This window comes from Peromyscus leucopus, chromosome 14, assembly GCF_004664715.2.
Source record: "Peromyscus leucopus breed LL Stock chromosome 14, UCI_PerLeu_2.1, whole genome shotgun sequence".
Taxonomy (NCBI): domain Eukaryota; kingdom Metazoa; phylum Chordata; class Mammalia; order Rodentia; family Cricetidae; genus Peromyscus; species Peromyscus leucopus.
Window position 1 is genome coordinate 58,726,864 of NC_051075.1, and position 12,295 is coordinate 58,739,158.

General features: G+C 39.0%; 1 protein-coding gene across 1 annotated transcript in view; it reads right to left on the reverse strand.

Moving 5' to 3' along the window:
* The window catches only part of Cep128 (centrosomal protein 128), a 172,051-nt gene that overhangs the window by 88,746 nt on the left and 71,010 nt on the right, over positions 1-12,295 (reverse strand).

Here is a 12,295-nt window from a genome sequence, read left to right on the forward strand (position 1 = left end):
GTAAATATACTATCATAATCCATTTCATCAACCTACATATTCAAATACATCTTAAATCTACTTCCCGTATATCAATCATTGTTCTGGAAGCCACTAGTATACACAGGTATAAGATACACATGGCCCCAGAACTCAGGAAATGAGCTCCCTTCACCATGGCTTCTCCTCACACTAATTAGTAAACTACCATCTAGGCAAAAGGCGGAGAAGCTTTATCAAAGTAAGTAGTAGTTTGCTGTAACAATAAATACTTCTATGGAGATCAATGCATCTAGGAAATCTTATATACGTTAAACATGTCACATACATTTAAAGACTATACTTAATCTTCATGATAATAATGTGTGTTAGTAAGCTCATTTTAGCATCAGAATATTGGGACATAGAGAACTAAATAATCGCCCAAGAACACTCTCTAGTTAGTGACAAAATGAGACAGCCTGTCATTTAACCACTGAATGGCACTGCCTTCTCTTCTCCGTCATGAAACAGTATCTGTCTGACAGGGCTGAGCTGCAGACTAGCTGATACTCATGAAGCATATAAACTAATGCTCGGCACATAACAAATATGCAATAAAAGCCAAAAATTATTATGATTGAATTATTGAGAATGATAAAGTATTAAAATCATAATGCTTTTCAGGTAGCTATGAAGTTACTTGCTCTTTATTATAGAGCAAATAGAATTTACAACAATATTTAATTCTGTGTATACAATGTATTCAATTTTGGATGGTGGAATGCATTTATAAATTTTTCAAGAACAAAATCTGAAAATTAATATTGGCACCCTCATTTTTTCCATGACTCCTTGGTCTCTCCCCCAATATCAATCTATCTCTCTCTTTCTGTGTGTGTGTGAGAGAGACAGAGACAGAGACGGAGACAGAGAGATTTAAAAATGTGAAGGAGAGTGAAATAAAGTTGTAACATTTTTAAATACTTTTTATTTAAAAGTAAAACAATAATTTCATATCTATATGCAATGTAGTTTTCTTATATCCCTCCCCTTTGATTACATTCCCTAGCTTCCCATATGCTTTTTCAACATGGCTTCTAAAAAATTCTAAACCATCTTATTCCACAATACCTTCATTCTAACTTGGGCTAATCTTGTGGTTTTGTTAATAGTTCTTCACTGGATTAAACACCTAATTGTTTTTTAACTGGATGTTTGCACAAAGGGGATGATTAGGATTAACAAAAGACTTCTTCAGGCAATTGACAAGCTTCATCCAACTATAAACAGCCTCCACTTCTGGATTCAAACCCCTGAGTAGAACCACTCCAAATGAGCCTGCAGTGAGGGCTACAGTGAGCTTGCAGTGAGTCTGCAGTGACCTTGCAGTGAAGGCTGGTCCAGGTCAGGCAAGATCATCTGAAGCCACAACATGAAAAAGACAAAGAGAATAAACAACTCCAAACAGACTGTCCCAGGCACAGGAATGATTCCCTTCCAAAGCTGAGTTCCAAGTCAAACTACGAAGATACTGTAACTCTAAGCAGTGGTGTAGGATGAAGTGGCCTTCAGTGCTGCTTGCCCCCCCCCCGCCCCCGCCAGCTTACAGATGGAAGCAGGAGTCATCATCAGCTGCTGAGCTTCACAAACTGAACCTAACCTTATGCTTCAACTCTGAGTTTAATTTACGTAAAAACATAAACTCCCAAAGTTCCCCAGTGAAGAAATTTTCCAGTTTACCATCTGGAATTTATCCATTTCTTCCCTTTCCCAAGATTTCCAAAAATTAAATTTGAAAAATTGTAACATTTAAGACTAGAAAAACAAGAAAGATATGTTAACTGTTAACATTTTCCAAATGTTTGCTTACTTTAGTGTTTGATCAAGCACACTAAAAATACATATATATATATATATATATATATATATATACACACACACACACACACACACACACACACACACAAACTTATTTAGATGTATTTAATGACATTTAAAATAATCATTCAAGACTTTATTTATTTCAAAACAATTCTCATTTACTAAGAGGCTTATATTTCCAAAGAGTAATAGAAAGGCTGTCATTTTATTAGAATGAACGCTTCAGAAGACCAAGACCTGGTCTGTCAGTCACACTGCAGTTTTAAGACAGTATCTGGCATATATTAGGTTGTAAAGCATGCTGCTGGCTGCATAAATACTCCTTTATAATCTGATAGACTTTGCCAGGTAGGCCCTTTACATACCAGAAGCCTTCCCAAATTTCTGCCACCTCTGATTTATTTTTAATTATGTGTATCTGTTTATATGTATGTACAGGTATGTGCAGGCACCAGCAGAGCCCAGAAGAGAACATCAGACCTCAGAGTATAGGAGGCATATAGGCACTTGTGCTCATAGACAGGGGAACCAGGGATGTTAAACACGCAGGGTTGTCTCTCCAAAGCGAAAGGTGTAGAACCTGTTTCCTGCGCAGGAGAGGAATTTGTAGCTGTATGGCTAAGCCACACTGGCTCCCCCAGACCCTTGTATTAAGCCTGTTTATCGCAGTCAATCTATGGTGCTATCCTCCCCCAGACCTTATCATATACATTGTTTACCTTGATTCTGCTTCCTTAATCTATAGAATATATCTTTATGGAAGTACATATCTTGTACTTTACAAGAGTTTCAATGTAATCATGTCTCACATTTGTTGTACACATGGGATTGAGTTAATTATCACCAGGTGGGCTTTGAGGTCTCAGATGCTCAAGCCAAACCCAGTGTGATACTCGCTCTTCCTGTTGTCTGCTGATCTAGATGTAGAACTCTGAGTTACCTCTCCAGCACCATGTCTACCTTCGTCCTGTCATGCTCCCAGACATGACAACAGACTAAACCTCTAAACTATAAGCCACCCCAATTAAATATTTTCCTTTATAAGTGTTGCCATGGTCATAGTATCTGTTCACAGCAATAGAAACCCTAAGCAGGACAGTCTCCAATCACACCTACTTTCAAAGGGAAAATTAATCTTCACCTCCAATAAGAAAATATCAAGCAATTTGGTTAAATGAGTAAAAGGCACCATTACAGTTTTACTGGGGGATATTTTGAGGCTATACAAATATAAAGCTTCATGGAATTCTAGCTCAAATTCAAATCCATAGTTCACTATAGTCTTTTTTGCTAACCCCAAAATTTCCCCATCAGAACATACAGTCTAACACCATCCAGATTCCTAGTAAGTTTACTCACAGGCTGTTCCCACTAGTTAATAAAATCCTGAACCTCTTTATACAAACCCGAAAGTCTTTTTTGTGTAAACCCAAAAATACTCATATCAAAATTATTAATGAGTGATCTAGAATTGATGAGAAACTACATAAGTGGATAAAATACACTCATCCAATCCCCATCAGCATGTGTTTTCTGAGTTTTCCTAGGGTATTCCAACCACCTGGAATTTACCACCTAGTCTCTTCCTTCATATCTAGTCAAGTATGAAGGTTGGTCTCTGTGGCTTGTAACACTTTGCAGCCTTCGAAACCCCACGTAAGTTATGGAGAGCAATCTGCCGCTGTCTTAGTTATCTACTGTGAGCATCTAAACTCATAAGCACCCCTCACACTTCAATTTCTCCACTCTGTAAAGAATTCATCACTTAGCAGGCCATATGGAAAACAACCATCTTCATTCTCACACAAATGGACATTTACTCCGCTTTAGGTGTCTCATAATTAATATATTTATTATTCCAGTTGGTATTAGATAAAACTCAATAATCTTAACTTTAATCATGTTATAAATTTAAAACTATCATTTTAATTCAAATTTCCATATGAATAGGCTTAATTTTAAAAACTCTATTTCTCTCAAATATACAGGAACATAAAATAATCTTGTGTTTCTCCCCTTCCTTATTCACTTTCTCATCCTAGCACTGGGTCACTTCTTTACAATAACTCTTTGCAAAGCCAGTACAGTTTTCTGCTGTAGTCTGCTTACTGCCTAAAACTTAACTTCATATTTTTTAATATCTCTTATAGTCTAAGGCTATATAAGACATAGAGATTTCAGTCAATGGGATCCTTAAATTCTATTGTTTCAGTAAGAAGTGTACATACGAGGCACTGAGGAGCCATCAGAACAAGCCACTCTACCTCTGCTCCATCAAGAAATGCCATGGCATCCAGACATCGTCACTGCTTTCATAGCAGCACAAGTCAGTGAACACATCGGCACAGGTGCAATATTCTAGCCTGGAATATTAAAGCAATTCTTCTATATTATGTAGCTCAGCCTAAAAGACAGCAAAATCTATACTATTTAGTCTGGATTGGGACAACTTCAACTTCAGAAAAAAAGATTAACATGAAAAGAGAAATATTTGACAAATGAACAACTCAAAATTATGAGTCATTTCATTAGCGTTAATCAGGAGTGTTTACTCATCCACTTCTTTTCTGAAGGGGCTAAGTCCGCACCAGATTCTGTTTCTCTATGACTTAGACCAGCAACTCAGAATTACACTAAAGCAGACCTGGTAAAAGCAGTTATAAAAGAAGAGAAAACATCGCATGCGGATGAATGTCTGTAACTATGTTGTTCTGCCCTTTTAAAGCTTGGTTTTCTTAGAGCAGCTTAGCCATAAAACTACAGCATGCCCTGCTCCAGAATTCACATTGTCTTTTAGAGTTTTAAGATCACAGGAACGCCACAGAGCCTTAATAGAGGGCCCCTGGGGCACATTTAAATCTTTAATAACAACAATTTTTCTTTTTTCCTTGAGTATGCCTATTTCCATTAAAAGGACGAACACATTGAATACTGAACTATTACAGTCCTTTAGAGGCAGATGATTCTAGACACTTACTGCTACGAATTTACCAAGAATCCAACCTTCCCTTTAGTGAGTGGAGAGAAAGGGGAAAAGAAAACGTGTGTGGAAACTCTTGCATCTTTCACAATAAATGTTTACCAAGCACCTCTAATAGATGACACATTCAAATATGTGGAACAAATAGAAATTACAGGCTCCGTGTGTCTGCTGCAAATGGACCAGCAAATCTGGTTCTAATAATGGCACTAGAATCCTTAGGTACAGATTACACACTAACTCCCTCGAGGCCCAGGCCACTGAAATTCTCAGAGAAAAGCCAGGCGCATCATGTGTCCTGATTCCTCCTCAGGAGTACTACGATGCATAGCTCCAGCCACAGGGAAGAACCTGGAAAGGATTCACTCATAAACCCACAAATCTAAAACAAAAGAAAAAAGTCTGCACTCATCTGAAACAAGAGTCAGAATCATCACACTTGAAGGGAAAAACTGTCAGGACAAACCATCAGGTCAAACTGTCAGGTCAAACTTTTGTTTCCAAAAACAGTAAAGATCTACCACTGATAAATAGAAAATAGTTGCTTTTCCTTTATTTTTATATTTAAATTCTCCATGTAAATATGAAATTCAAGTCAGAGAACAAATAGCTTAAGTTTCCCAGAATATAATGGGATTATAACCCAAATTACACCACATGATATATAAATTCAAGTTAGAAGTTAATATCTATGTATATTATAAATGTCAACAACATCTTTGAAGACATTTGTTTAGCTCATCAAAAAGAAATTCTATTAAGGAGACAGGATTTATAAAACAGTATGACAGAAACTGAATTTTTTTTAAGAGGGCGACCAGGTGGCTAGCTCCGAAATTCTCTGTAGAAACCTAAACTCCACTCCGAAGCATCGAGCAAATGGACCGACAGAGGAAGGTGTGCGCGCCACGAGGAGACACTGTCGCTGAGAACAAGTGTTGCTTGCTTAAATTAATGGAGATTTGAGTTCATCGAGTTCCACGAATTTCCAAATGCTGTTTTTTCCTAAATCAAGTCAGAGATTGCTCCCCATGAGAACTAGCTCAAGTCATGGAAAATCTTAGCCTTTAAGTCCATCCAGTTGAAAATTATCTGTGCCAACAAAAACCAATGCCCCAAAACACAGTTTCTTTCAAGACGAAAAACAATACACTCACATTCTACATCCCTAAACAAACAAGTTTCGGACTCAAAATTAGCTCAGTGGCTTTTACTAAAATTGTTAAAAAGCAATTTATTTTATAGCCATGACCAAGCAAAGAAAATTCTACATTAAAAGCTACAACTAAAACAAACAAAAGCCCTGTTTGGTAAGTTAAAGGGGAACTGCATGGTGGAAGTCCCAGGGGATCCAGTACACATGCCGCAGAGACACTCGCTCCTCTGTAGCCATCAGTGTAAAGGAGGAATGTCCAAAGTCCTGACAGCTGCTGCTGCTGGGCGGTGGTGGCAGCGCACGCCTTTAATCCCAGCACCTAGGAGGCAGAGGCAGGAGGATCTCTGTGAGTTGGAGGCCAGCCTAGTCTACAGACGGAGTTCCAGGATAGACTGAGCTACATAGTGAGACCCTGTCTCAAAAAAAAAAAAAAAAAAAAAACCTGCTGACAGTTGAACCTGTGGGTTTTCCTGATGTGACTGGCAAGCACAAGAGTGATAAGGCACAGTAGTCCTGGTTTTTAATGGTCATGGCAGACTCTAGTACATGTGGTTAAGTGAAAGCCATCACAAGTAAAGCATTATCTGATCGTAATTATAACCCTGAGGAATGAGCCTTAAAGATATCTAAGATTTTCAAACATAAAGCTCAAAGTTTTTCTTTGGGAACGGGCCTCCACAGCATCTTTTTATCTCCTCTTCGTAAGGTGCTTTCTATGCTGGGGATCCGAGAGACCTTACATGGAGTATTGTGGTAGGCTACATCAGAACTTATTCTGACCTACTTTCCCTATGGAAACTTAGAGAAACTTCTCAGCATGAGACAGAGTGTATTAGTGAAGTCTGATACTGTTTGGGGCACCTGGATCCAAGGAGGCCAAACAAGGTCATAGGTTCAATCACCATGAATGCCAATTTTCCTTTGCTGTGCCCCACAGCCATAATCTTTACCCCTAAACCTTAGCCAAAGGCCACATGGAAGACTAGGCCAGAGATACGGAATGAGTCAGCAAAACTCCACTACCATGACTACGAAAATAATTCAAAATTCAAAACCCTCCTGACCAGTGTCAGGATTTCAGCCTTCAAATGTTTTTAAATTTGCCAATCTGCAAAACAAATGCTTAATTACTGCTTAAGAAGTTGGTGTGCTGAAATGTCATGCCAGTCTTCTAACGTCTTTAATTCAAAAACAACAGTGGTAATAAGCATTATTCCCTTAAAGGCCACTGCTTTTACTGGAACAGATTGTATTTTTATGCAATCTTTTACTTAATAAAAAACTTGCAAGGAGAGTTAAATGTGAGCCCTACAAGGGGACTTTCCAGGATTTCCTTCAAAATCAAAAGGCAAAATGCTCTTAGCAAAGGGTCTGTTTTCATCTGAGTAGTTTCCTCTCAGAAAAGAGACCGTGGTTTTATTAGAAACCCAGAGCAATGTGATACTCCATTTGACTCTCTAAGTAGGGCCGCTGAGTTAGAACTGTTGACAAACAGAAGATCATAGGTAATTATAGAAATTTAAATTAGAATTTCTCAAGGTTTATATGTCTTTGAACAGAAAAGCCTGTAAACATACAACATCTTTCATTGTTCAGAGTTAGAGAATGTTATTTTATTCCTTTGGGTTTGGGGATTTGGGGTTTTTACTACTTTCTAATAAAAATAAAACAGAACCAAGTAGATGAATAAAGCTATCTGTAGCAGAGTGGCCTTTGTTTGCACAATGTTATTATGCACTCAGTAGTTGCCCAATAAATATTAATTGATAATGATGGAAAAGGATTTTATAAACAGATGGCCTAGCAAAAATTCACTGAAAGATGTAGACAGAAACATTGCCCCTCTTTAAGAAAAGCATAACAGGGATTTCACAAATCCTGCTTACAGGAAATCTCAGGCTATGGTCAGGCAGTTGTTCGGTCAACAAGGACAAAAGACATTTTTTCATCATCACAAAATCAGCAAAACTGAACACTTATCTGTATAATTCTGTACAAAGGGACACGAGGAGACTCCTGGAGCCATAGTTGTTATAATTTATAAAGAAATGGTGATGATCAACAGCCAATAGCAAAATACGCATGGTTTAAATAATCCTTTGAGATCTAGTAATACATGGTATGAACACAAAGTGTGCATCAGCCCTAAACCCAACTCACAGTAGCAGTAAGAGTGAGTATCCATAACATTAACTTCCAATACTTCCACACAAAATCAGGAGAACTTTACCAGAACACCTACACATATGCCCAAAGATAAAGGTTGCTAAAATGTAAAGCGTGAGGCCATAATAAAGAGAATTGAAATGCTTCCAAATCCCAAAGGTATGAATGATCAGAACAATGATCAGATCCTATAAAGAGTATTTCCTACCAGGGTAGAAGGGAGAAAGCTATAAGCAAACTAATCCACTTTAGAAGAATTACTTAACACACACACACACACACACACACACACACACACACACACACACACTTTTCAAACTATTTAAAAAGTATAAATTAATATATTCCATAGAATTGTAGAGAAAGGCAGTTGAAATGAGGAAGTGAGGGAGCAGAAAGTGCACCGCAAGCATTGAATAACTAATAGATCGAATAATGTTTCTCAAAAAGTGAAAGCTTAGCTGCGGTGGTGGCAGCGCACGCCTTTAATCCCAGCACTCGGGAGGCAGAGGCAGGCAGAGCTCTGTGAGTTCAAAGCCAGCTTGGTCTACAGAGCAAGTTCCAGGAAAGTCAGTGCTACACTGAGAAACCCGGCCTCAAAAAAAAAAAAAAAAAAAAAAGAAAGAAAGAAAGAAAGCCAAGAAGACTGACCTAGTGTTGATTACAGCAGAAGAGGTGATGGTACCTGGGACATCCCACACTATACACCATCTCACCAAAGTGCACTCTAAAGAATCCAGAAGCTAACAGGGGTAACAGTGAGCTTGCGGCTGCTTCTATGCTGCAGAACATGTCCTAACCTCCACTCGCAGCTTAGAGGTCTGTATCAGTGGAACAGTTTAATAGCCAGCACTTCCCAGGGCTCCAATGGCTTGCAAAGACTGTCCACCAGGTTTGTGAACCACTAAGTTTCCCTGAATGGAAATAAAAACCCATTGCAAAGCTGATTCCAGAGTCTCCAAAATGGTTTCCAGCTTTGCTCCCAGAAACTCTGGGGGAACTGTTATACACTGTGGGAAAAAAATGTTAGAATTGTTTTAGTGTCATCAGACATAATCAAAAGCCAAGAAGACAGTCTACAGGCTGAACAAAGAGCTGAGAGGCAAAGAGGGAAACCGTGAAAAACCTAAGGAAGGAGACGACAGAACATGTCTTGGACCTCCGTATCACAAGCTGTGCGGAAGGGTGTTCAAATATCTTTACAAGGTAAAGCCCATTAATAGCTGATCACTATTTTCCTCCCATGTCCTTTTTATCAGCATGACATTGATTCTTTCACATCCCTTGCAAAGAACAGCACTTGCTGCCTCTTTGCCAAGAAAAATAATAAAATAATCCGTACATAACAAACACAGAAGAGCAAGAAAAACAAGTAACATGACGTAAAATGATAAGAGAAAGAGCAGTGGTGTGACTCAAAACCATGTCAGTCACAATTCAAGTACTTCAGCCATGGATTGAGAAACTGCTCGACATGTTAGCAAGTTAAGAAGAGACAAAAATCACACCCATAAAAACATTTCCCAGACAGACTGGAAAACACAAAGCCCCAGCAAAAATACAGCCTCTCAAGCACCAACTTTCCCTCAAAGGGCCTACAAAGGTAACTTTTTCCCCTCCAGTGTCCTCTAGAGTCCATGTGTATCTGGAAATATTGCCTTACAGTAATTATGAAGAGTCCCCAAAGGCAAGACAGTATCTTAGGTAATCTTAGACACACAGCAGCCAGCGCAGCACCTAGCACACAGCACAAGATAGTGCTCACCAAATGAACACCTTACTAGGTGGTGTTCTGAGGAGGCAGGATTCAGCATTCATTCTTTCACTCAGTGAACACCTAGCATGGACTTACTATTTCTCAGGCACTGTTACAGGGCCACGAGCAGAAGCCATGAAGGGCTGGCTCACCCTCAAGAGCTAATGTCCTGGTTAGGGGACAGACAGATAACAGATAATGGAAAGGGTATTGCTAAAGAAAAAAAAAGAAATAAATGTAACGAACTCAGAAGGGAAGGAGGGCATCTTTCTGAAGCAGAGTTTTAGAGGACAGGAGGGCATACTGCATGCAACTGTTTCAGAAATCACTTCTTGTCTCTGAAACCAGGAAGCACACATGTCCAAATGCAGGAGTATAGAGCATGACCACAGAATGGCAAGAAGGCCAGTGTAACTGACAATGAGTACATGGGCCATATGCATGCTTGGACATCAGCGAATAACTTGCAAAGTCCATTCTCTGCTTCCACCATGTGAGTTCGGGAGATCAAACACAGGTTATACCTCTGTGCACCAAGCATCTGTACCACTAAGTCATTTTGATGGCTCAAGGTCACTGTAACTGGCCTACAGTTATCAGGAGTAAAAACAACAGATAACTGCAGAGAGAAGAAATCAGAGACCAGATCCCAGGGGCTTTTAGTGGAAAACTTTTAGATTTGTTCTATCTGTGGTAAAAGAAGAATGTGACATCCCCTGAATGTCAGGCAGGTGACACAGAGGTGAGACTTGAGGCCAAGGGCCTACTCTGTTTGCATAAGAAAAAGAAGACAGAGGCAGAGACAGCAGTCAGCAGGAATTGCAAAGCAGATAAAGAGCCAATTTTCACAAATATTTTTAAATCAGAGTTGACAAGGTGTGAAGAATGAGGGAAAGGCAGACAACAGAGACAACAAAAAACAGAGTTCTCAACACTTAAAAGAACAATTATTTGTCATCCAGATGATTTTCCATCATTTTTAGAAGACACGTGATCTATTCCTTTAGATGAAAACCACAAAAGGATAAGACCTAACACCTTCTGGATGTTCATGTGTCAGCGAGGTAGGAACAGGGAAGCAGAGATGCAGACCCCAGCCTGTGCACACTGCGGCTGTGAGAGGTAACATCAGTGTGACCTGATCCCTATCCAAGCAGGCGGTGGCCAGGGAGGCTGCAGAAACCTCCTTCTCAGGCCCCAGCTTTAAGACTCTGTTCTTCCTCCCATCTGAGGTCCGTCAATTGAGGGAAGAGCCTTACAGCTCTGAATGCAGCTCTCAAAAGCTTCCCCACAAAAGGACAATTGAGTTTTAGAAACAAGCTGTTCCTCCCTTCTTGAGCAATAATTAGCACCTGTTTTAGTATGTGAAAAAAAAAAGAATTCAGGAATCTAAATAATATAAATGAATTAAATGCAGTAAGCAGTGACCATGTCTGTTTATCAAGGAAAATCAAGATCAGCTTAAGGAAAAATTAATAATACTAATTACTCCACTGGAGGGAATGGACAACAAGGGACAAAGGGGTCAATGAGAGGAAGAAATACCATGAAGAAAAGGCTCGTGTGAGATGAAATTTTAGAAAAGAAGTAATGTGAAAAGTGGAAAGGAATAAGGAATATATAAAATGAACTCCCATAACAAACAAAGGTCTCTGCTTTTCTGTGTCTAAACAGAACACCTCCTAGAGGAAGGGAAGGAAAGAGGAAGGAGGCAGAGAGGGAAGCCTGGATGCCAAGTATAAAAGCAGCATAACGAGGCAGCTCCAGGCTACACGTAGCAGGTGTCCATATGCAATATATTAGGTGTCACTTAATTTTTCAACAGTGTGAAGCAAAATAGTTTCAAATTTAAATTTTAAAATGGAAAATAATTAATTATATTGCTTTTCGTTGAGAGACTTATGTCAAGGACAGTTTCCAGAAATGCTAAGAGCTGGGATATATATTCTGTAGGGAATCCATCTTAAATACACATGGAACTTGAAGAAACAATGCCTACTGGTTCATCATTGATGGTTCAATACTGACGACTAGTGGTCAAAAAATACAGTAACCCCCTTAGCAAGCATTTATCTTACCATTTTTATCAAATTTGAAACACTGAATGCAAACGACATGAAATTTTTAATTGAAACATTCAGAAAAAAAAAACTAAGGAAAGAAATATATCCAAAGTTCTTAAAGTTTTTATTCTGAAATCCAGCATAGCAGGCACATACCGACAATCCCAGCACTTAGGTGGTTGAGGCAAGATCGCGAGTTCCAGATCAACCTCACTATCCTTTAAAACTGTTTTCTAGCCATTATTTGGACAATGTTCCAAAGTAGAAGCCACTCAGGACCTGCTGTTGAACTATAGAAGACACAATTTTGTGTCATATTATCTACAACCTCA